Source organism: Cherax quadricarinatus, chromosome 7, assembly GCF_038502225.1.
Source record: "Cherax quadricarinatus isolate ZL_2023a chromosome 7, ASM3850222v1, whole genome shotgun sequence".
Lineage (NCBI taxonomy): Eukaryota > Metazoa > Arthropoda > Malacostraca > Decapoda > Parastacidae > Cherax > Cherax quadricarinatus.
The window spans coordinates 49,608,204-49,635,958 of NC_091298.1; positions in this window are offsets into that span (position 1 = coordinate 49,608,204).

The window sequence follows — 27,755 nt, forward strand, 5'->3', positions numbered from 1 at the left end:
AATTTAAATTGTTGTGTTAGACAAGATATTAAATTAGAAGCGTCAGCCACTGAATCTGTTTGGTTACAGCTTCTCGAGGGCCGAGAAAAACTAATTTTGGGTGTGATTTACAGGGCCCCAAATCTTGATAGGGAGTGCAGTAAACTTCTATGGGACGAAATTCGTAAGGCATCTACATACGAAAATGTTGTGCTAATGGGAGATTTCAACTATAGACAGATTGACTGGAGCAATTTGACAGGAAATTTAGAGTCGGGTGACTTTCTTGATACGATCCAGGATTGTTTTTTAAAACAGTTTGTGACAGAGCCAACTAGGGGAAATAACCTCCTTGACTTGGTTCTTGCCAGTAGGGAAACACTAATTAATAATCTTGAGGTTAATGATGAGCTTGGGGAGAGTGATCACAAATCACTCAGTTTTAACATATCATGGAATTCCCCTAATAATGGCAATCAAGTCTCCGTCCCTGACTTTCGCTTGGCTGATTTCATAGGACTGAAAAATTACTTAGGTGGGCTGAACTGGAATGACCTGACTAGGGGTCAGGTAGGTGGTGATGGTTGCCGATATGATGCTTTCCAGGGCATAGTTCTAGCTGCTCAGTCAAATTATGTTCCAAATAGGGAAATCAGATCAAACAAAAATGATCCTAAATGGATGAACAATAGATTAAAATATCTGATTGGTCAAAAGAGAGGCATATATAGGCAAATCAAAAGAGGAGAGGGGCAATTAAGAAATCGATATATTCAGTTAAAGAGAGAAATAAAAAAGGGAATTAGAAAAGCAAAAAGAGATTATGAGGTTAAAGTTGCAAGAGAATCGAAGACTAACCCAAAAGGATTCTTTCAGGTATACAGAAGTAAGATCAGGGACAAGATAGGCCCACTCAAAAGTTCCTCGGGTCAGCTCACTGACAGTGATAAGGAAATGTGTAGAATTTTTAACACATACTTCCTCTCAGTTTTTACACAGGAGGATACCAGTGATATTCCAGTAATGATAAATTATGTAGAACAGGACGATAATAAACTGTGCACTATTAGGGTCACAAGTGACATGGTCCTTAGGCAAATAGATAAATTAAAACCTAACAAATCCCCAGGCCCTGATGAACTGTATGCAAGGGTTCTAAAGGAATGTAAAGAGGAGCTTAGCACACCTTTGGCTAATCTTTTCAACATATCACTACAAACTGGCATGGTGCCAGATAAGTGGAAAATGGCAAATGTGATACCTATTTTCAAAACAGGTGACAGGTCCTTAGCTTCGAACTATAGACCAATAAGCCTAACCTCCATAGTGGGAAAATTTATGGAATCAATAATTGCCGAGGCAGTTCGTAGCCACCTTGAAAAGCATAAATTAATCAACGAATCTCAGCATGGTTTTACAAAGGGACGTTCCTGCCTTACGAATTTATTAACTTTTTTCACTAAGGTATTTGAGGAGGTAGATCATGGTAACGAATATGATATTGTGTATATGGACTTCAGTAAGGCTTTTGACAGGGTCCCACATCAGAGACTATTGAGGAAAATTAAAGCACATGGAATAGGAGGAGAAATTTTTTCCTGGATAGAGGCATGGTTGACAAATAGGCAGCAGAGAGTTTGCATAAATGGGGAGAAATCAGAGTGGGGAAGCGTCACGAGCGGTGTTCCACAGGGGTCAGTGTTGGGCCCCCTGCTGTTCACAATCTACATAAACGACATAGATGAGGGCATAAAGAGCGACATCGGCAAGTTTGCCGATGACACCAAAATAGGCCGTCGAATTCATTCTGACGAGGACATTCGAGCACTCCAGGAAGATTTGAATAGACTGATGCAGTGGTCGGAGAAGTGGCAGATGCAGTTTAATATAGACAAATGCAAAGTTCTAAATGTTGGACAGGACAATAACCATGCCACATATAAACTAAATAATGTAGATCTTAATATTACGGATTGCGAAAAAGATTTAGGAGTTCTGGTTAGCAGTAATCTGAAACCAAGACAACAGTGCATAAGTGTTCGCAATAAAGCTAATAGAATCCTTGGCTTCATATCAAGAAGCATAAATAATAGGAGTCCTCAGGTTGTTCTTCAACTCTATACATCCTTGGTTAGGCCTCATTTAGATTATGCTGCACAGTTTTGGTCACCGTATTACAGAATGGATATAAATTCTCTGGAAAATGTACAAAGGAGGATGACAAAGATGATCCCATGTATCAGAAACCTTCCCTATGAGGATAGACTAAGGGCCCTGAAACTGCACTCTCTAGAAAGACGTAGAATTAGGGGGGATATGATTGAGGTTTATAAGTGGAAGACAGGAATAAATAAAGGGGATGTAAATAGTGTGCTGATAATATCTAGCCTAGACAGGACTCGCAGCAATGGTTTTAAGTTGGAAAAATTCAGATTCAGGAGGGATATAGGAAAGTACTGGTTTGGTAATAGAGTTGTGGATGAGTGGAACAAACTCCCAAGTACCGTTATAGAGGCCAGAACGTTGTGTAGCTTTAAAAATAGGTTGGATAAATACATGAGTAGATGTGGGTGGGTGTGAGTTAGACCTGATAGCTTGTGCTAACGGGTCGGTTGCCGTGTTCCTCCCTTGAGTCAATGTGACCTGACCTGACTAGGTTGGGTGCATTGGCTTAAGCCGGTAAGGACTTGGACCTGCCTCGCATGGGCCAGTAGGCCTTCTGCAGTGTTCCTTCGTTCTTATGTTCTTATGTTCTTATGAGCTGGAAAGAAATAACTGTCTTCGTTAAAATTATTAATGAGTTATTTGGCATTATGAATGATTGTGAAATGTATGGTGATAAGAACACAGGTGGTGCATTAGGTACTGATATATGTAGATAATGAAATAAGGGTGCTAAATAAAACGACGGAAATTAGGAATTCTTTGAGAGTCAAGAATCCCAAGACAGTGTCTTAAATAGGTGTAATATTGGCAAGTCACTTTTTTTTTGTTAAAATATACCCACATTTCCGTGAAGTAGAAAAGAATTCTTCCTCCGTAAGCCATGCGTGTCATAGGCGACTAAAATAGCCATGCGTGTCATAGGAGGCGACTAAAATAGCCATGCGTGTCATAGGAGGCGACTAAAATAGCCATGCGTGTCATAGGAGGCGACTAAAATAGCCATGCGTGTCATAGGCGACTAAAATAGCCATGCGTGTCATAGGAGGCGACTAAAATAGCCATGCGTGTCATAGGAGGCGACTAAAATAGCCATGCGTGTCATAGGAGGCGACTAAAATAGCCATGCGTGTCATAGGAGGCGACTAAAATAGCCATGCGTGTCATAGGAGGCGACTAAAATAGCCATGCGTGTCATAGGAGGCGACTAAAATAGCCATGCGTGTCATAGGAGGCGACTAAAATAGCCATGCGTGTCATAGGAGGCGACTAAAATAGCCATGCGTGTCATAGGAGGCGACTAAAATAGCCATGCGTGTCATAGGAGGCGACTAAAATAGCCATGCGTGTCATAGGAGGCGACTAAAATAGCCAAGCGTGTCATAGGAGGCGACTAAAATAGCCAAGCGTGTCATAGGAGGCGACTAAAATAGCCATGCGTGTCATAGGAGGCGACTAAAATAGCCATGCGTGTCATAGGAGGCGACTAAAATAGCCATGCGTGTCATAGGAGGCGACTAAAATAGCCATGCGTGTCATAGGAGGCGACTAAAATAGCCATGCGTGTCATAGGAGGCGACTAAAATAGCCATGCGTGTCATAGGAGGCGACTAAAATAGCCATGCGTGTCATAGGAGGCGACTAAAATAGCCATGCGTGTCATAGGAGGCGACTAAAATAGCCATGCGTGTCATAGGAGGCGACTAAAATAGCCATGCGTGTCATAGGAGGCGACTAAAATAGCCATGCGTGTCATAGGAGGCGACTAAAATAGCCATGTGTGTCATAGGAGGCGACTAAAATGCCGGGAGCAAGGGGCTAATAACCCCTTCTCCTGTATATATTACTAAATTTAAAAAGAGAAACTTTCGTTTTTCTTTATAGGTTACCCTGCCTCGGTGGGATACGGCCGGTTCGTTGAACAAAAATGCACATGACTTAAGAAATCGTAATGACACGATTGCTGGAGTTTTGAGACTCTATGACCGCGGGTTCAATCCCGGCCGGGGGTATGGTAAAAATGCACATAGCCTTGGCAACATAAACTTTTCTTTACAAGTTTGATCTATGAATGAGTGGAGCGAAAATTTTAGAAGGATGTTTTCCTAAGATTCTGCTAAGTTGTGGATATTGCCTGTATGGGTATCCTACGACACACAGGATTTTACTGCGACCTACCACAGCAGACATTGATAGTGTCCTCACACTAACTAGCGAGGCATTACCAGAATGCTTCCCAAATATTAAGGTACAGTCAGCGCACCTTAAACAGTGTATAAATTAATTATTTTTTTTTATGTAGGCTGTGTATATGCCAATTTTGTTGGAGTGGGTAATGGGAACCTTCAAAACAAGGGAAATATTGCCAGTAGTGACACTTTTAAATCGTTAGTGCTCCCCCTTTTGAAATATTTCTGTGATGACTGGCCCGTTCAGGGCAGGAGATATATCAGAGCTGGAACAAATACAGAGATCGTTTACGGTCCTCATAAAGCCAGTAGAGCATATAAATACCTGGGAACGCTTTAAAATCTTGTATATGTACTCACTGGAGCGGAGGAGAGAGATACTCAGTAATATATACCTGGTCCAAATTCTGCACACTGCTGTAACATACTGGATCGAGAGGTATGAGAGGAAATACAAAATAAACCCGGTGAAAAGCAGGGGTGCGGTGAGCACAATAATTGAGCACTGTATCAACATTCGTGGTCCCAGATTATTCAGTATCTTACCGGAAGATATCAGAAACACTACTGGAACAAGTGTAGAGGTCTGGACAAGTATCTTCACCAGGTGTCATATCAGCCAGGCTGTGATGGATATGTGGGGGCAGTGGGCCACCAGCAACAACAGCCTGGTTGACTAGGCAAGCACCAGACGAGTCTCGCCCAAGGACGGGCTGCGGTAGTAGACATACTCTCGGTACTCATCAAGGTTATATCAAAGGTACAAATATATATAATAACTTGGGAATGCCACTTCAGATTAGCTTGAAACTTCAGTGGTGACGTGTGTTGGGTAAAAGGCCACAGATGCAGCTAATGTGACATTTAAGTGAGGCAACATAGTACCACAGTAAATGTCCCATTAGCTGCATCTGTGGCATTTAACATAGCATTTTGTGGGTAATTCTGTCATTATTACTGATGTATGTTAGTCTTCATATTAAGTTGTGTTAAATTTAGATGTACCAGATAAATTAATAATAATAATACTAATAATTACTATATGTACAAGATATACAGGTCTAACTGACATCAATGACATACTACTATATAGAAAGCCACTTGTTATGCTGAGCATTTCCCGCAAATTAGGTCAGTTTTGTCTCCAGGATGCGACCCACACCATTCGACTAATACCCAGGTACCCATTTTATTGATAGGTGAACAGGGACAGCGGGTTTAAGGAAACACGTCCTAACATTTCCACCCGGACCTCAGTGTGTGAGCTGAGTGCGCTAGCAAAGTCATGCACATAAAGTATTTTTATGGGCCCTTGACTCTTATCTAATTCACGAAATCGTAAAACACGATTGCAGACAAACCACAGAAGGGATGGGGATCGAACTCATGGTAGGCGAGTCGTAAACCAATGACCTGTGAGTATTAGGACTCGCCTTCCGTAGGTTCGATTCCCACCCGTTCTGTGAGATGTGCGAACATTTGTTTTTATTCTGTACATAATTAACCAAGTTTAGAATTCGCAGAACAGGCGAAATATTCACAAACACTAATATCTGGTCGAAGGAGACTCGAACGTACGAACCTTGGGTCAAGGTATACAGCGCTCTAACCATTCAGCCACATTTAACTGAGTAAGAGATCATCTCAGTGCCCTGGCGTCTCTTATGGTGTATTACCAACCCCTGGGATACCATCCTCAAGAGTCGACTAACATCCAGGAGTCCAGTTTTTGCTAGGTGAACATGAGGAACTGTTCACTCATGGTTTGCAGTCCAATAGTCTTCAACTTCCCTACCCAAGTCTGCCACATTTGATGGTCAAATGTGTGATGAGGTCCACACGGTTTTGTTGACACTGTGCAGTGTGGAACCTACATGCAAGTGGATTCGTAATTTCATACGAGGGCCGCATCCATTTCCTAGAAGGGCCACATGTGGCCTGCGGGCCGGAACTTGGGGGACCCCTGGTTTAGACCATTGGTAAAACCTGATGCACCCAAAGTTGAAACATAAATTTAACTCTGGTCAGTCTTCAACGCTAATGAATAATGTTAACAGTGTAATACTTGTGTAGTATATAGATTCCGTAATACCATTATAGTAAGGCTCTCTTGCTATGCTAACGTCACGTGACTTCCTCCCCCACGTACGCCAGGGCGCTCTCTTATTTTCTACAAGTACATGTACAAGGTATACAGGTCTAGCTGTCTGAATTACTGGGAATGCTTGAAATCTCAACTGTAAACTCCTGGAGGGACTGATTCCAAACCTGAACTCTGAATTCACTCCGTATGCAAACAAGAGACTTGGCAGACGGTGCAAAACACCACTTAAAAACTGGGGCACGACGAGTACATTAAGAGTATTCGATGAGTGTCACAGGTCCCCGACTCTTCAACACCCTCTTTTGTGCATAATGGAAATAACTACCAACCTTCTGGCTGTCTTCAAGAGGGAACTGGACGAGTTCCTCAGATCAGCTCCTGGGAACTAGGCTGTGGTTCATACGTAGGATTGCGTGCGGCCAGCTGCAACAACCTGGATGATCAGGCCTTGTTTTACCAGGAGGCCTGGTCTGGGACTGGTACGCGGGGGGCATTGACCCCCGCAAACATCCTTCAGGATGGCACTGTACCTGAATGCGATTTCTGGGGTCAACACCCCTATGGTCGGGTCCGAGACCAGGCGTCCTTGTTGCTGGTTTTATCAACCAGACTGTTAGTACTAGCCGCATGCGCCACAGCCCGACAGTTTAGTTTGTGTAGGTATTACTTTTGCATTAATTCCGTGTTGGTGTGACACCCAAGTTAGTATATTGTGAGGTGAGTCTAGCTACCACACCCCCACACCCTCCCTCTCACCCCCACACCCTCCCTCTCACCCCCACACCCTCCCTCTCACCCCCACACCCTCCCTCTCACCCCCACACCCTCCCTCTCACCCCCACACACACTCCCTCTCACCCCCACACCCTCCCTCTCACCCCCACACCCTCCTTCTCACCCCCCCACACACTCCCTCTCACCCCCACACCCTCCCTCTCACCCCCACACACACTCCCTCTCACCCCCACACCCTCCCTCTCACCCCCACACACACTCCCTCTCACCCCCACACCCTCCCTCTCACCCCCACACCCTCTCACCCCCACACACACTCCCTCTCACCCCCACACCCTCCCTCTCACCCCCACACCCTCCTTCTCACCCCCACACACACTCCCTCTCACCCCCACACCCTCCCTCTCACCCCCACACCCTCCTTCTCACCCCCACACCCTCCCTCTAACCCCCCCTCTCACACCCCTCCCTCTCACCCCCACACACTCCCTCTCACCCCCACACCCTCCCTCTCACCCCCACACACACTCCCTCTCACCCCCACACCCTCCCTCTCACCCCCGCACACCCTCCCTCTCACCCCCACACCCACCCACTCACCCCCACACACACTCCCTCTCACCCCCACACCCTCCCTCTCACACACCCCACACACACACTCCCTCTCACCCCCACACCCTCCCTCTCACCCCCACACCCTCTCACCCCCACACACACTCCCTCTCACCCCCACACACACTCCCTCTCACCCCCACACACTCCCTCACCCCCACACACACTCCCTCTCACCCCCACACACACTCCCTCTAAGCCCCACACACACTCCCTCTCAACCCTACACACTCCCTCTCACCCCCACACACTCCCACTCACCCACACACACTCCCTCTCACCCACACACACTCTCTCTCACCCCCACACACACTCCCTCTCACCCACACACACTCCCACTTACCCACACACACTCCCACTCACCCTCACACACTCCCACTCACCCACACACACTCCCACTCACCCACACACACTCCCACTCACCCCCACACACTCCCACTCACCCACACACACTCCCACTAACCCCCACACACTCCCACTCACCCATTCACCCACACACACTCCCACTCACCCCCACACACTCCTACTCACCCCCACACACTACCACTCACCCACACACACTCCCACACACCCACACAAACTTCCACTCACCCATGCCAACACACACTTCCACTCACCCACACACACACCCACTCACCCACACACACACACACACATCCACTCACCCACACACACACCCACTCACCCACACACACTTCCACTCACCCGCACACACTCCCACACACACACTCACACTCACCCACTCACACCCACACACTTCCACTCACCCACACACACTCCCACTCACCCACACACTCCCACTCACCCCCACACACTCCTACTCACCCCCACACACTCCCACTCACCCCCACACACTCCCACTCACCCACACATACTCCCACTCACCAACACACACTTCCTCTCACCAACACACACTACCTCTCACCAACACACACTCCCTCTCACCCTCACTCTCACCCCCACACACACTCCCTCTCACCCCCACACAAACTCCCTCTCACCCACACACACTCCCACTTACCCACACACACTCCCACACACCCTCACACACTCCCACTCACCCACCCACACTCCCACTCGCCCCCCACACACTCCCACTCACCCCCACACACTCCCTCACACCCACCCACACACACCCACTCACCCACACACACTCCCACACACACTCCCACACACCCCCACTCACCCCCACACACTCCCACTCACCCACACATACTCCCACTCACCCACACACACTTCCACTCACCCACACACACTCCCTCTCACCCTCACACATTCTCACCCCCACACACACTCCCTCTCACCCACACACACTCCCACTTACCCACACACACTCCCACTCACCCTCACACACTCCCACTCACCCACACACACTCCCACTCGCCCCCCCACACACTCCCACTCACCCACACACACTCCCACTCACCCCCACACACTCCCACTCACCCACACACACTCCCACTCACCCACACAAACTCCCACTCACCCACACAAACTCCCACACACCCCCACACACTCCCACTCACCCACACACACTCCCACTCACCCACACACACTCCCACTCACCCCCACACACTCCCACTCACCCACACACACTCCCACTCACCCACACACACTCCCACTCACCCACACACACTCCCACTCACCCACACACACTCCCACTCACCCACACACACTCCCACTCACCCACACACACTCCCACTCACCCACACACACTCCCACTCACCCACACACACTCCCACTCATCCCCACGCACACTCCCACTCACCCCCACACACTCCCACTCACCCCCACACACTCCCACTCACAAAAAACACACTCCCACACACCCACACACACTCCCACTCACCCACACACACTCCCACTCACCCACACACACTCCCACTCACCCCCACACACTCCCACTCACCCACACACACTCCAACTCACCCACACACACTCCCACTCACCCACACACACTCCCACTCACCCACACACACTCCCACTCACCCACACACACTCCCACTCACCCCCACACACTCCCACTCACCCACACACACTCCAACTCACCCACACACACTCCCACTCACCCACACACACTCCCACTCACCCACACACACTCCCACTCACCCACACACACTCCCACTCACCCACACACACTCCCACTCACCCCCACACACTCCCACTCACCCACACACACTCCCACTCACCCACACACACTCCCACTCACCCACACACACTCCCACTCACCCACACACACTCCCACTCACCCCCACACACTCCCACTCACCCCCACACACTCCCACTCACCCACACACACTCCCACTCACCCACACACACTCCAACTCACCCACACACACTCCCACTCACCCACACACACTTCCACTCACCCACACACACTCCCACTCACCCACACACACTCCCACTCACCCACACACACACCCACACACCCCCACACACTCCCATTCACCCACACACACTCCCACTCACCCACACACTCCCACACACCCCCACACACTCCCACTCACCCACACACACTCCCACTCACCCACACACACTCCCATTCACCCACACACACTCCCACACACCCCCACACACTCCCACTCACCCACACACACTCCCACTCACCCACACACACTCCCACACACCCCCACACACTCCCACTCACCCACACACTCCCACTCACCCACACACTCCCACTCACCCACACACTCCCACTCACCCACACACACACACTCACCCACACACACTCCCACTCACCCACACACACTCCCACTCACCCACACACACTCCCACTCACCCACACACACTCCCACTCACCCCCACTCACCCACACACACTCCCACTCACCCACACACACTCCCACTCACCCACACACACTCCCACTCACCCACACACACTCCCACTCACCCCCACACACTCCCACTCACCCACACACACTCCCACTCACCCACACACACTCCCACTCACCCCCACACACTCGCACTCACCCCCACACACTCCCACTCACCCACACACACTCCCACTCACCCACACACACTCCAACTCACCCACACACACTCCCACTCACCCACACACACTTCCACTCACCCACACACACTCCCACCCACACACACTCACTCCACACACACTCCCACTCACCCACACACACTCCCACTCACCCACACACACTCCCACTCACCCACACACACACCCACACACCCCCACACACTGCCATTCACCCACACACACTCCCACACAGCCACACACTCCCACACACCCCCACACACTCCCACTCACCCACACACACTCCCACTCACCCACACACACTCCCACTCACCCACACACCCTCCCATTCACCCACACACACTCCCACACACCCCCACACACTCCCACTCACCCACACACACTCCCACTCACCCACACACACTCCCACACACCCCCACACACTCCCACTCACCCACACACTCCCACTCACCCACACACTCCCACTCACCCACACACTCCCACTCACCCACACACACACTCCCACTCACCCACACACTCCCACTCACCCACACACACTCCCACTCACCCACACACACTCCCACTCACCCACACACACTCCCACTCACCCACACACACTCCCACTCACCCACACACTCCCACTCACTAACACACACTCCCACTCACCCACACACCCACACACACTCCCACTCACCCACACACACTCCCACACACCCCCACACACTCCCACTCACCCACACACACTCCCACACACCCCCACACACTCCCACTCACCCACACACACTCCCACACACCCCCACACACTCCCACTCACCCACACACACTCCCACACACCCCCACACACTCCCACTCACCCACACACACTCCCACACACCCCTCACACACTCCCACTCACCCACACACACTCCCACTCACCCCCACACACTCCCACTCACCCACACACACTTCCACACACCCCCACACACTCCCACTCACCCACACACACTCCCACTCACCCACACACACTCCCACACACCCCCACACACTCCCACTCACCCACACACTCCCACTCACCCACACACACTCCCACTCACCCACACACACTCCCACTCACCCACACACTCCCACTCACCCACACACACTCCCACTCACCCACACACACTCCCACTCACCCACACACTCCCACACACCCCCACACACTCCCACTCACCCACACACACTCCCACTCATCCCACACACTCTCCCACTCACCCACACACACTTCCACACATCCCCCACACACTCCCACTCACCCACACACACCCCCTCACCCACACACACTCCCACACACCCACACACACTCCCACTCACCCACACACTCCCACTCACCCACACACACTCCCACTCACCCACACACACTCCCACTCACCCACACTACACCACTCACCCACACACCCTCCCACTCACCCACACACACTCCCACACACCCCCACACACTCCCACTCATCCCACACACTCTCCCACTCACCCACACACACTTCCACACACCCCCACACACTCCCACTCACCCACACACACTCCCACTCACCCACACACACTCCCACTCACCCACACACTCCCACTCACCCACACACACTCCCCACTCACCCACACACACACACTCCCACTCACCCACACACTCCCACTCACCCACACACTCCCACACACCCCACTCACCCACACTCCCACTCACCCACACACACTCCCACTCACTCACCCACACACACTCCCACTCACCCACACACCCACTCACCACTCACCCACTCACCCACACTCCCACACACCCACACACACTCCCACTCACCCACACACACTCCCACTCACCCACACACTCCCACTCACCCACACACACTCCCACTCACCCACACACACTCCCACTCACCCACACACACTCCCACTCACCCACACACACTCCCACTCACCCACACACACACCCACTCACCCACACACACACCCACTCACCCACACACTCCCACCACACCACACTCACCCACACACCCCACTCACCCACACACACTCCCACTCACCCACACACACTCCCACTCACCCACACACACTCCCACTCACCCACACACTCCCACTCACCCACACACACTCCCACTCACCCACACACACTCCCACTCACCCACACACTCCCACTCACCCACACACACTCCCACTCACCCACACACACTCCCACTCACCCACACACACTCCCACACACCCACACACACTCACCACTCACTCCACTCACACACACACTCCCACTCACCCACACACACTCCCACTCACCCACACACTCCCACTCACCCACACACACTCCCACTCACCCACACACACTCCCACTCACTCCACACACTCCCACTCACCAACACACACTCCCACTCACCCACACACACTCCCACTCACCCACACACTCCCACTCACCCACACACACTCCCACTCACCCACACACACTCCCACTCACCCACACACACTCCCACTCACCCACACACACTCCCACTCACCCACACACACTCCCACTCACCCACACACTCCCACTCACCCACACACACTCCCACTCACCCACACACACTCCCACTCACCCACACACACTCCCACTCACCCACACACTCCCACTCACCCACACACACTCCCACTCACCCACACACTCCCACTCACCCACACACACTCCCACTCACCCACACACACTCCCACTCACCCACACACACTCCCACTCACCCACACACTCCCACCTCCCCAGAACCATCACAGACTTCACGTGTTCATAATAAAATCCACAAATCTTAAGGTGCTTTTGTTAAAGTTAGATTTTTGCGAGTCTCTGCCATAATTTACATTGGTAATGTTAGTTATTAAGTTTCTTAAAAGGAAGATTAACATCACCTCGAGATTTGTGTATAAAGTAAGTGTTTGTGTCTGAGGCGAAGCAAAATGGAATTGTGGCTAAAGTTTAGAGAAACGTTAAACGCGTCTTCACGAGTTTTAATAGAGCGAAACTTTCCGAAACTTGGCTACAAAAGTTTGTAGTTTTATTATTAATATATTCATGGGAAAGCGTTAAACCCATGAGGGTCATGTAGCGCCAGGGGATGGCGGGTAGGTTATTAAATTCATGGGGAAGGGATGAAAGTGTAGGGGTTATAGAGGCCCGCACATCCATCATAGTCGGGTTGATCGGACACCGATAAAAGGTAGTTACCCTGATAATACTTGAAAACTTCTCCACTTGTTCCAGCGGTATTTCTGAAATCTTCTGGTAGCAAGTTGAGGAGTCTTGGTCCCTGCATGTTGATGCAGTGTTCTGTTAGTGTGACAGTGATGCCCGAGTTTCCAACTGAGTATATACTAGTGATGTATCGGATATCCGCATCCGCAGAACATCCGCACAATGTCTTACATCCGCATCCGTATCCGCATTTTACTGTAAACAGATATCCGCAAATGCATCCGCATCCGAATCCACGGAACATCTGCACAATTTCTTACGTTTGCATCGACATCTGCAGGACATCCGCACAATTTCTTACGTTTGCATCGACATCTGCAGGACATCCGCACAATTTCTTACGTTTGCATCGACATCTTCAGGACATCCGCACAATTTCTTACAGTCACATCCGTAAAATAAGTAAGATATCCTCATCCACATCCGGAAATATCTGAATTTTCACATCGGATACATCTCTAGCAATATATGTGTATTTTACACTGCCATGGCTCTCCTTTATATCTTTGATAAGTTGTAAGAGTTTTTATACTTGTGGAGCCCGACTCTGGGTCGGGCTTGTCTGATGCTCTATTTTGGAATGAGTATGACACCCAGTCGTCACTTTAGTACATTGTCTCACTCTAATAATATAACAATCATTTTCATGTCGATGGTTTTCTATAAGTGTTGGTATGGTTGATACTTGGTAGTGTGGTTAATAGGTGAACCTTAGGTTTATCAGGTAAATGATGTACAGGTGGGCTGCTAGTTCCACACTCCAGGTGAAGGTCTGCCAGAGAGTGAGAGAATATGTCCAGCTTGTCCAGTGACTGTCCTGCCAGTGAAGATTGACCAGCGTCTGGTGCACTCAGCACTAGATTGAACTAGGCCCACCAGATGGCAGCACAAGTGCTGGGGGCTAGGCACAAAATACGAAGGCCATACTAGGCTTATATTTTTGGGATAAATGGGCATATCAGTGTTTTGGAAATATGGTAAAGGATGAGATGTAGAGCAACTGAAGCATTTGTTTGGGTGTACTGTATATCACTTGTAAGGCGTACTAATGTTACTCTTTTTATTATTTTTTTTATTTAATATAAAAATTGTATGCTGGAATGCCAGTAGTAAATATAGAGCTGAGTTGTATAGGAAGTGCACGGTTTAGAGTGACGTGTATGTGATAGGACGCCATCTTTGTGGGTGATCTGGAAAACAAAATGTCTTCATTCTGGACTTTACCATGTTCTTCCTGATTGGTTGATGCTGTGGAGAGGGGTGTGACCTCCTCACGTCTATCACCACTATGCATCATTACCTTTTGTGTAAGATGTTTACCTGTTGCCCTTGTGAACGATGTTTCTGCAGTATTTCGTTCAGCCAGCATTCTCAGGATAACCTCGCACCAGGCGTCTCTGTCTTGCTTATGAGTTGAGAGTTGTCCTTGATCCTGGATGCACGTGTCGCTGTCGTCGTTGTTGTCTCCAGACTGTTTCTTCCATCCTAGAGTTTCTGGTGTTGTATATCCTTAAATATAGTGGGGGGGGGAGTGGTGGTTGCTGTCCCAGCAGCCTGCTTACCTCAGTCATTCTCAAGACTTCATGGAATGTGTTCAGCCACATGCAACCTGTAGGATGCTAAGTCTTGACGTTGTGTTTCTCTTCGCTATATCCCTGGCAAAGAAAAAGATACTGTACCGTGACGGGAACAGTACACAAATAACCCGCACATAGAAAACTTATGACAATGTTTCGGTCGGACTTGGACCAAATAGAACCGAAACGTCGTAAGCTTCATTCTCCTACATGAGTGTTGTGTACACAAGCTGGCGGTGAGTTCATGTATCGGTGTTCTTGTGGGTTTACCTCTTGTGAGGTAAACCCACAAGTATTGCAGGATGATGATCTCAGTCCCTCAGCCTTGCAGTTGGTGACGGACACCGTAGTCTGCAAGAATCTGAAGCACAGGCAGGAAGATTGGCACTTATATGCCGTATTTGCCTTGGTAAGAGCAATTAGGTCACCTTGTGACAGCTATGACGCTATCGTAATTAATGCTTGTCAGTTTCAGATTACTGCTTGTACAAACTGCAGGTAAATTAAACGTACAATACATGTAAACTCAATATAAACTCGAGGGAAACTAAATGTAAACTGGCGGTAAATCTGGCGAAGTTTGGATTGCGGGAGGCAGTTTGATTGTGAGTGCGGGAAACCTGGTTGCCAGCGGCGGAGGATAATTGGTTGGTTAACTAACTGATATTCTGACCAAGTTTGTACTAGTGTTAAGATTGCTGTCGAGTGTGTGGTGGTGGTGGTGTGTTGGTGTGGTGGTGGTGTGTTGGTGTGGTGGTGGTGTGTTGGTGTGGTGGTGGTGTGTTGGTGTGGTGGTGGTGTGTTGGTGTGGTGGTGGTGTGTTGGTGTGGTGGTGGTGTGTTGGTGTGGTGGTGGTGTGTTGGTGTGGTGGTGGTGTGTTGGTGTGGTGGTGGTGTGTTGGTGTGGTGGTGGTGTGTTGGTGTGGTGGTGGTGTGTTGGTGTGGTGGTGGTGTGTTGGTGTGGTGGTGGTGTGTTGGTGTGGTGGTGGTGTGTTGGTGTGGTGGTGGTGTGGTGGTGGTGTGTTGGTGTGGTGGTGGTGTGTTGGTGTGGTGGTGGTGTGTTGGTGTGGTGGTGGTGTGTTGGTGTGGTGGTGGTGTGTTGGTGTGGTGGTGGTGTGGTGGTGGTGTGTTGGTGTGGTGGTGGTGTGTTGGTGTGGTGGTGGTGTGTTGGTGTGGTGGTGGTGTGTTGGTGTGGTGGTGGTGTGTTGGTGTGGTGGTGGTGTGTTGGTGTGGTGGTGGTGTGGTGGTGGTGTGTTGGTGTGGTGGTGGTGTGTTGGTGTGGTGGTGGTGTGTTGGTGTGGTGGTGGTGTGTTGGTGTGGTGGTGGTGTGTTGGTGTGGTGGTGGTGTGTTGGTGTGGTGGTGGTGTGTTGGTGTGGTGGTGGTGTGTTGGTGTGGTGGTGTGTTGGTGGTGGTGTGTTGGTGGTGGTGTGGTGGTGTGGTGGTGGTGTGTTGGTGTGGTGGTGGTGTGGTGGTGGTGTGTGGTGTGGTGGTGGTGTGTTGGTGTGTGGTGGTGTTGGTGTGGTGGTGGTGTGTTGGTGTGGTGGTGGTGTGGTGGTGGTGTGTTGGTGTGGTGGTGTGGTGGTGGTGTGTTGGTGTGGTGTTGGTGGTGGTGGTGGTGGTGGTGATGATGGTGGTGGTGTGTTGGTGTGGTGGTGGTGTGTTGGTGTGGTGGTGTGTTGGTGTGGTGGTGGTGTGTTGGTGTGGTGGTGGTGTGTTGGTGTGGTGGTGGTGTGTTGGTGTGGTGGTGGTGTGTTGGTGTGGTGGTGGTGTGTTGGTGTGGTGGTGGTGTGTTGGTGTGGTGGTGGTGTGTTGGTGTGGTGGTGGTGTGTTGGTGTGGTGGTGGTGTGTTGGTGTGGTGGTGGTGTGTTGGTGTGGTGGTGGTGTGGTGGGGTGGTGGTGGTGTGTTGGTGGGGGGGTGTTGTGTGGGTGGGGTGGTGGTGGGTGGGTGTGGGGGTGGTGTGTTGGTGTGGTGGTGGTGTGGTGGTGGTGGTTGGTGTGTTGGTGTGGTGGTGGTGGTGTGTTGGTGTGGTGGTGGTGTGTTGGTGTGGTGGTGGTGTGGTGGTGGTGTGTTGGTGTGGTGGTGGTGTGGTGGTGTGGTGGTGGTGTGGTGGTGTGGTGGTGGTGTGTTGGTGTGGTGGTGGTGTGGTGGTGGTGTGTTGGTGTGGTGGTGGTGTGTTGGTGTGGTGGTGGTGTGTTGGTGTGGTGGTGGTGTGTTGGTGTGGTGGTGGTGTGGTGGTGGTGTGTTGGTGTGGTGGTGGTGTGTTGGTGGTGGTGTGTTGTTGGTGTGGTGGAGGTGTGTTGTTGTTGGTGGTGGTGTGGTGGTGGTGGTGTGTTGTTGTTGGTGGTGGTGTGGTGGTGGTGTGTTGTTGGTGGTGGTGTGTTGTTGTTGGTGGTGTGTTGTTGTTGGTGGTGTGTTGTTGTTGGTGGTGTGTTGGTGGTGGTGGTGTGTTGTTGGTGGTGGTGTGGTGGTGGTGGTGGTGTGTTGTTGGTGGTGGTGTGTTGGTGGTGGTGGTGTGTTGTTGGTGGTGGTGTGTTGTTGGTGGTGGTGTGTTGGTGGTGGTGGTGATGGTGTGGTGGTGGTGTGGTGGTGGTGTATTGTTGTTGGTTGTGTGGTGGTGGTGGTGTGTTGTTGGTGGTGGTGTGGTGGTGGTGTGTTGGTGGTGGTGGTGTGTTGTTGGTGGTGGTGTGGTGGTGGTGTGTTGGTGGTGGTGGTGGTGTGTTGGTGGTGTGTTGTTGGTGGTGGTGTGGTGGTGGTGTGTTGTTGGTGGTGGTGTGGTGGTGGTGTGTTGTTGGTGGTGGTGTGGTGGTGGTGTGTTGTTGGTGGTGTAACCCATGCTTAGGTACACGCTCTGTCTGTTCGTCTGTCTGTCTGTCTGTCTGTCTCTCTCTCTCTCTCTCTCTCTCTCTCTCTCTCTCTCTCTCTCTCTCTCTCTCTCTCTCTCTATCTCTCTCTCTCTCTCTCTCTCTATCTCTCTCTCTCTCTCTCTCTCTCTCTCTCTCTCTCTCTCTCTCTCTCTCTCTGATTTAATAATTTTTTTCAACTATTAAGCTGGCTGAATTTGTCTTTCTTTTTGACTTGTGTATCGATACTTATTGTTTTATCTTCGTTTAGTTATTATTGGTTGTTCTGCTTGTTTCCCTGTCTTCTCTTCCCTCCCCACCCACCTCTTCTCTCTTCTACCTTCCTTTATCCTGTTCTAATATTCCTATGTTTATAGTTTTCCCCTTATCTGTTTCCCATCTTTATCAGTTATTGTATAATGGGATAAATAAAATGAGAGAAATACGAAGAATAAATATGGATTCCTTAGATATATAATCAATGTTAAAAAAAGGAGCTAGAGCTCTACCCTCCATTCCCCTGAAGGGAGGTTCCTTGACGCTGGTGAGGGGCTCTTGATCTAGGGAATTGGATCTGGGCTCCAGTTCCCCGAACTGAGACTGTCTTCCATCAATCCCCCGCCACAGGCACTGTATAATCGCTACGGGTTTAGCGCTCCCCATGATAATTTACTACCCTCCATTAACGCACCCCGTTCATCGTTAGCACCAACGTCAGGATCCGTACGTTGTTCTCTCAGTCTTCTTTCGTCAGGAATCACAACTTTCTCTCGGTCTTCCTTTGTCAGGAATCACTACGTTCTATCAAGTCTTTCTTCGTCAAGAATCACTACGTTCTATCAAGTCTTCCTTCGTCAAGAATCACTACGTTCTATCAAGTCTTTCTTCGTCAAGAATCACTACGTTCTATCAAGTCTTTCTTCGTCAAGAATCACTACGTTCTATCAAGTCTTTCTTCGTCAAGAATCACTACGTTCTATCAAGTCTTTCTTCGTCAGGAATAACTACGTTCTATCAGTGTTCCTTCGTCAGGAATGACTACGTTCTATCAAGTCTTCCTTCGTCAGGAATCACTACGTTCTATCAAGTCTTCCTTTGTCAAGATCCGTGCGTCCCACCTCCTACACTGGGTCAGTACCTACCTTCTTCAGGAGTCTCTCACCCGTCAATCTGCTGGTGAGAATTCATTGATGTTTGTCAGTGTTCTGGCAGTTGTCCTGATGTGGGAGACTGTTAAAAGATCTTCCCTATTGGTTCACAGTGGTTCTGCTGCTCTCAACAACCATTGGTTCACGTTGGTTCTGCTGCTCTTATCAACCATTGGTTCACAGTGGTTCTGCTCTCAACTGTTGGTTCACTGTAGTTCTGCTCCACTCAACAACCATTGGTTCACAGTGGTTCTGCTCCACTCAACTATAGGTTCACAGTGGTTCTTCTGCCCTCAACCATTGTTTTACAGTGGTTCTGCTGCTCTCAACAGCCATTGGTTCACAGTGGTTCTGGCGCTCTCAGCCATAGGTTCACAGTGGTTCTGCCGCTCTCGACCATAGGTTCACAGTGGTTCTGCCGCTCTCAACCATAGGTTCACAGTGGTTCTGCTGCTCTCAACAACCATTGGTTCACAGTGGTTCTTCTGCTCTCAACAACCATTGGTTCACTGTGGTTCTTCTGCTCTCAACGACCATTGGTTCACGGTGGTTCTTCTTCTCTCAACCATTGGTTCACAGTGGTTCTGCTGCTCTCAACCATTGGTTCACGGTGGTTCTTCTGCTCTCAACCATTGGTTTACAGTGGTTCTGCTCGTCTCAACCATTGGTTCACAGTAGTTTTCAGTTACCATTATAACTTCCAGTTACCTTTGCGTGTATACATACGTATATGTGTGTGTTTGTGTATATATAATATAGAGAGGGCTGGGAGGCTACCAACAAACCACAGTGGCCAGATAATACGACAGGTGCACAGGAAATAATCCCAGCATTCACAGCGACCAGGCCCCCTCGATCTCCTTTCATCCCTCTCCCCTTAGTCTCTCTCCTCGTTCTCTCCCCTCACTCTCTCCCTTTTCTCCTCCCGTTGCTCCCCGTCTCTTCCTTTCTTTAGCTTCTCTCTCCCCTGAATCTCTCCTCTGTCTCTCTTCTGCTTTTGTCTCCTGTCTTCTATCTTCTGTCAAGAACATTGCCTTTAGGTTATCGTGGATGCTCATCTTGATCTGTTCTCACAAGCGATAGACGTGTGGTCGTTAGGATTTTTTTTAATGGGGGTAAATTGGATGGTTTGGTAATGGGGGGGGGCTGTTGGCATTTGGTACTGTGGGTAATGGGTTCTTTGGAAGTGTGGGTAATGGGTTCTTTGGTACTGTGGGTTATGGTTCTTTGGTAGTGTGGGTCATGGAGAGGTGCTTTGGTAGTGTGGGTAATGGAGAGGTGCTTTGGTAGTGTGGGTAATGCATAGGTGCTTTGGTAGTGTGGGTAATGGAGAGGTGCTTTGGTAGTGTGGGTAATGGATGGGTGCTTTGGTAGTGTGGGTAATGGAGAGGTGCTTTGGTAGTGTGGGTAATGGAGAAGTGCTTTGGTAGTGTGGGTAATGGAGAGGTGCTTTGGTAGTGTGGGTAATGGAGAGGTGCTTTGGTAGTGTGGGTAATGGAGAGGTGCTTTGGTAGTGTGGGTAATGGATAGGTGCTTTGGTAGTGTGGGTAATGGATGGGTGCTTTGGTAGTGTGGGTAATGGATAGGTGCTTTGGTAGTGTGGGTAATGGATAGGTGCTTTGGTAGTGTGGGTAATGGATGGGTGCTTTGGTAGTGTGGGTAATGGAGAGGTGCTTTGGTAGTGTGGGTAATGGAGAAGTGCTTTGGTAGTGTGGGTAATGGAGAGGTGCTTTGGTAGTGTGGGTAATGGAGAGGTGCTTTGGTAGTGTGGGTAATGGAGAGGTGCTTTGGTAGTGTGGGTAATGGAGAGGTGCTTTGGTAGTGTGGGTAATGGATAGGTGCTTTGGTAGTGTGGGTAATGGATGGGTGCTTTGGTAGTGTGGGTAATGGATAGGTGCTTTGGTAGTGTGGGTAATGGATAGGTGCTTTGGTAGTGTGGGTAATGGATAGGTACTTTGGTTGTGTGGATAATGGAGAGGTGCTTTGGTAGTGTGGGTAATGGAGAGGTGCTTTGGTAGTGTGGGTAATGGATAGGTACTTTGGTAATGTGGGTAATTGATAGGTACTTTGGTAGTGTGGGTAATGGATAGGTACTTTGGTAATGTGGGTAATGGATAGGTGCTTTGGTAGTGTGGGTAATGGATAGGTACTTTGGTAATGTGGGTAATGGATAGGTACTTTGGTAATGTGGGTAATGGATAGGTGCTTTTGTACTGTGGGTAATGGATAGGTACTTTGGTAATGTGGGTAATGGATAGGTGCTTTGGTAGTGTGGGTAATGGATAGGTACTTTGGTAATGTGGGTAATGGATAGGTGCTTTTGTAGTGTGGGTAATGGGTAGGTACTTTGGTAATGTGGGTAATGGATGTGTGCTTCGGTAGTGCAGGTAATGTGTTCGGTAGTGGAGGTAATGGGCTTAGGGGGGTCATGTATTTTTTGGTAGTGGGGGTAATGGTAGATTTAAGAACTGGTTTTATTGTTGTTTTCCGCCGTAGGAAAGCACAGTAACAATTGGTCATTCAAGACTTTAAATGTATATTGTTAGTATCACTGAAACACACTGTTACTGTGTCCATGTATTGTTTGTAACGGCTTGATAAAGTTCTTGGAGAGCGAAACGTTGCCAAAGTAAAATATCACGTTAGTTGCACCTGTGTCCTTTTACCTAGCACTGGTTACTATCTTGACCGCAGTCATAGTACATAAATCACAATAGCAACGCTAGCCAAACTATTTGCAGTCTCGTGTCCTCGTGTTAATTTTACGTCATTTGCAAACAAGGGTTCATTAGTCTCTCCTGACGTGTGATTCTGATGCACTAGTAACAGTAGCTGTCCTAACTGACCCCTGTAGTACCCTACTTGTTAAACTTTTCGTCTCTGACAATGACTGCCTCTTCCTATCAGGTTCTATTTGATGAACTTAGTTTACGTAGTATCCCTTCCTTCTTTGAACTCAGATGAGGTTAGTTATGTCAGTATTTATGAAGATGGTAAGTAAGACAGGTGCAACAGTTAGGAATCTTTATTCTGAAACGTTTCGCCTACACAGTAGGCTTCTTCAGTCGAGTACAGAGGAAGCATCAGAAACAGTGGAGATGTAAAGACGATGTAATCAGTTTTGAGGTGGTGAGTCCCTCAGGATGGTGCAGAATTCTTCTCCATCCTGAGGGACTGACCACCTCAAAACTAAGTCTTCAAGAGTGATAGACTGATTACATCGTCCTTACATCTCCACTGCTTCTGCTGCCTCTGTATTTGACTGAAAAGCAAACTGTGTGAGTGAAACGTTTCGGAATAAAGATACCTAACTGTGTCTAATTAATTTGTCGGTATTGTGTACCATTATCATATTTATGGAGATGTTGTCAGAGTTTTAAGTCTTACACAAGAAAAATTTCATTTGCATTGTCTGTGTTTAGTCTGATTAGTGAGTCACTGATCACAGTCTTGTGATTTCAGCGCTTCGCTCATTTCTTTGTCGTCAGTGTAAATTCCATCTTGATATAAGGATGCGATACTGGATGCGGTTCTTGTTTTGGAATTTGTACATGAGAAAAAACATTTTGAGTGTCTTCAAAGATGCTCACTGTTTCTCTGGTGCCTTTAATGATACATTGAGTTTGATCTCATTGTTATCCATTTATCTGCTGTTCTTTACATTATTAAAAAAAGTCTGCAACATTTGACAGCTTATGTGATTCTTCTCCTTCGATTGTAGAGGGAGCGTCTCTCTCTACCTTTCATCTCTTCTTTTTTACTTAATGGCACGTCTCTGGGATATACAACTTATAGTACTAGTGACTTCATTCTCTAGAGCAGTGGTTCCCAAACTGGGGGTAAATTACCCCCTGGGGGTAATTTAACCATTTTTGGGGGGTAATGGAGGGGTGACAGAAAAAAAGTTATGAATTCTGAAAATCAAGAAAACAATGCGGTACCCGGTATGAGGATTATTGTTAACTTTGTCTTAGTATATAAAGTTGTAAATTAAACCTATTATAAGTAAGTAATAAAGTTAAACCAAATAACAATAAACATCAAAAACTAATATACAGTATTAGAAAAGAAGAAATATATAGCTAAGTGTGTGGAAACCCAAAAGTATTTTGACAAGTATGCTTCAGGACAAAAGTCACTCAGTAGCCCAGATCGACCTGTCCAGTACGCGTCACTCACTTCCTGAGGCTGCCTCTATTTCACACTGTCAGTTTAACTGTGAGCATCAGCCGAGGTAGACATAAGCTGGTATGTATGTGTACTGCCCTGTGCAGTATATAGTTAGTATTTACCCACTGTTACTGTGAATTTGTAGCTATTATTAATTTTATATATAATGTATGTGTGGTTCTTACGTTTTCAGTGGTTTTGCTAGGATTAGCAGAGTATGCGAGGCTGTATACGTTCACGTTTAGTCATATATATCAATAATAACAACATTTTGTGAAATGGGTAACATGCTTTATGTGGCATGTTAAATTGGGTAACAAGCTGAAAAAGTTTGGGAACCACTGATCTAGAGAGAGATTTGTTCAATCCACGTTACTTACTCTATTTTCCCAGTGTATGTTAAGTCACGATTTATTTGGTCCCGATTTTTGTATTTATCGTTGAAGTTGAACTTGTTGAATATATCTATCGTTGAAGTTGAACTTGAAGACACACTCTTGAGTTTCGGTGTCGTGCAGCTGAAGTCGCGTGAGAGTCTGATCTTTAGTCAGGTTGAGGCACAGGTAAGCTTCGTCTCCCATACTCTTATATTCCCTTAACAGATCCTCATTGTGTGTGAAGATAAGTTGAAAGGTACGTATATAAATGACTCAGAGAACCGACAAGTTGATAAATTAGACACATGTGCAACACTTGACACATGTGCAACACTTCACATATGTGCAACACTTGACACATGTGCAACACTTGGGTATCTTTATTGTGCAAACTTTTCCACAATAAACACTTGTGTTTATTTAAGGTTATTTAAGCTCATTTCAGAAAAAAAATGGATAAATAGGAACTTGGTTAAATAGGAATTTTGCAGCAAGTACCTTGGTTAAATAGGGAGTTTGTAACAAGTTTATGCCTGGCCTTCTTTGTCACAAATACACTGCAAAGTTTGATGCATAAGTTGAACAAATACACTTCAGCTTCTCAAAAAGTTGAATACATTTCAGCTTTTCATTCACTTTATCAGATACACTGGAACATTGCAAGCACTTGAACAAATACACTGGAACATTGCAAGCACTTGAACAAATACACTGGAACATTGCAAGCACTTGAACAAATACACTGGAACATTGCAAGCACTTGAACAAATACACTGGAACATTGCAAGCACTTGAACAAATACACTGGAACATTGCAAGCACTTGAACAAATACACTGGAACATTGCATAGACTTTATCAGATACACTGGAACATTGCAAACACTTTAACAAATACACTGGAACATTGCAAACACTTTAACAAATACACTGGAACATTGCAAACACTTTAACAAATACACTGGAACATTGCAAACACTTTAACAAATACACTGGAACATTGCAAACACTTTAACAAATACACTGGAACATTGCATAGACTTTAACAAATACACTGGAACATTGCATAGACTTTAACAAATACACTGGAACATTGCAAGCACTTGAACAAATACACTGGAACATTGCAAACACTTTAACAAATACACTGGAACATTGCAAACACTTTAAATACACTGGAACATTGCATAGACTTTAACAAATACACTGGAACATTGCAAACACTTTAACAAATACACTGGAACATTGCAAACACTTTAACAAATACACTGGAACATTGCAAACACTTTAACAAATAAACTGTAACATTGCAAACACTTTAACAAATACACTGGAACATTGCAAACACTTTAAATACACTGGAACATTGCATAGACTTTAACAAATACACTGGAACATTGCAAACACTTTAACAAATACACTGGAACATTGCAAACACTTTAAATACACTGGAACATTGCATAGACTTTAACAAATACACTGGAACATTGCATAGACTTTAACAAATACACTGGAATATTGCATAGCCTTTAACAAATACACTGGAACATTGCATAGACTTTAACAAATACACTGGAACATTGCAAGCACATGAACAAATACACTGGAACATTGCAAACACTTTAACAAATACACTGGAACATTGCAAACACTTTAACAAATACACTGGAACATTGCAAACACTTTAAATACACTGGAACATTGCATAGACTTTAACAAATACACTGGAACATTGCATAGACTTTAACAAATACACTGGAATATTGCATAGCCTTTAACAAATACACTGGAACATTGCATAGACTTTAACAAATACACTGGAACATTGCAAACACTTTAACAAATACACTGGAACATTGCAAACACTTTAACAAATACACTGGAACATTGCATAGACTTTAACAAATACACTGGAACATTGCAAGCACTTGAACAAATACACTGGAACATTGCAAACACTTTAACAAATACACTGGAACATTGCAAACACTTTAACAAATACACTGGAACATTGCATAGACTTTAACAAATACACTGGAACATTGCATAGACTTTATCAGATACACTGGAACATTGCAAACACTTTAACAAATACACTGGAACATTGCATAGACTTTAACAAATACACTGGAACATTGCATAGACTTTAACAAATACACTGGAGCATTGCATAGACTTTAACAAATACACTGGAACATTGCATAGACTTGATCAAGTACACTGGAACATTGCAAACACTTTAACAAATACACTGGAACATTGCATAGACTTTAACAAATACACTGGAACATTGCAAACACTTCAACAAATACACTGGAACATTGCAAGCACTTGAACAAATACTCTTGTTAGATAAATATACTAGAAAATACTAAAGCATAGTATTAAATGCAGGACAGAAAAATTTGCCTACAAATGGCAGCTACCTTTAATAGGCCTATAGGCTTTATATATATAATCATTAACAGAACTGCGGCCTGGCCAGGACTCGATCCTGTGTTCCCATGCCCAACCCTGTGTGGACTGGCCAAAGTACGCATCACTCTCCATTGGACCACCATCCTTAAACACCGGGTGCCCAGCAGTACTGAGCGTGTTAACCCTGATGCTCAGTACTGCTGGGCGCCCGGTGTATAAGAATGGTGGTCCAGTGGACAGTGATGCGTAGTTTGGTCAGTCCACACAGGGCTGGGCATGGGAACGCAGTGAGGATGGTTGAAGTGGTATTACCACTGTTGTGGTAAGAGTGGTTGATTACAGTAACGACATTGGTAGCAGCTACAATAACTACCGCGGTATAAGTTACGATAGCAGCGGCGACAAGACGGATAAGCAGCGGCGGTAGCTGCTACGGTGTCAGGAGGTCAACTCTGGAGGAATGTCTGGCTATCATGTTGGATAGCGGTAACTCTGTGTGTGTGTGTGTGTGTGTGTGTGTGTGTGTGTGTGTGTGTGTGTGTGTGTGTGTGTGTGTGTGATGGGGGGGTAGGAACAGGTAAAGATGCAGTTAGCATGCACCAGCTGCCTGTCCGTGTACACTCCAGCTGGTTCACGCTCTCATTACGCACGCCATCTGCTTGGTCAGCAAGCAGGCTGCCTGGCAGGCCGGCCAGCAGGCAGGTAAGAGTAGGGAGACGAGGCAGGTGGAAAGATTGACTAGGGTTATGGAGTTTAGGAGAAAGGAAGGTCAACTCCAGAATGGAGGGAGGAACAGCGTCCAGCTCACTATTCTTCACAGAAAACTCTGCTCAGAAAACTCTGCTCAGAAAACTCTGCTCAGAAAACTCTGCTCAGAAAAAATGCTCAGAAACTCGACTCGGAAATTCCTCTTAAAAAAATATATCGAACGAATTCAGAATAAAAATGCCACAGTGATTAGAGGTAAGTGGAGCTGTTTGTCCAACCAAACAACGGCACTTAAGTCTGCATGTCAGTCTGTGCAGGACCAGACGTAAGTCACTCTCAACCAGCACCACCAGCCCCCCACCCCAGATGTTCCTTGACCGGAAGTGAGAGATGGGAAGGTGGGCGTGTCTTTCTAAGGAGTGATATTTGTTTCTCATGTAGCTTGTTGAAGCCACTTCTGTTGAGGAAGGTGTCTTAATGTATGTGTACTCACCTGTATGTGGTTACAGGGGTCGAGTCACGTGTGTGTGTGTGTGTGTGTGTGTGTGTGTATCTGTGTCGTAAGTA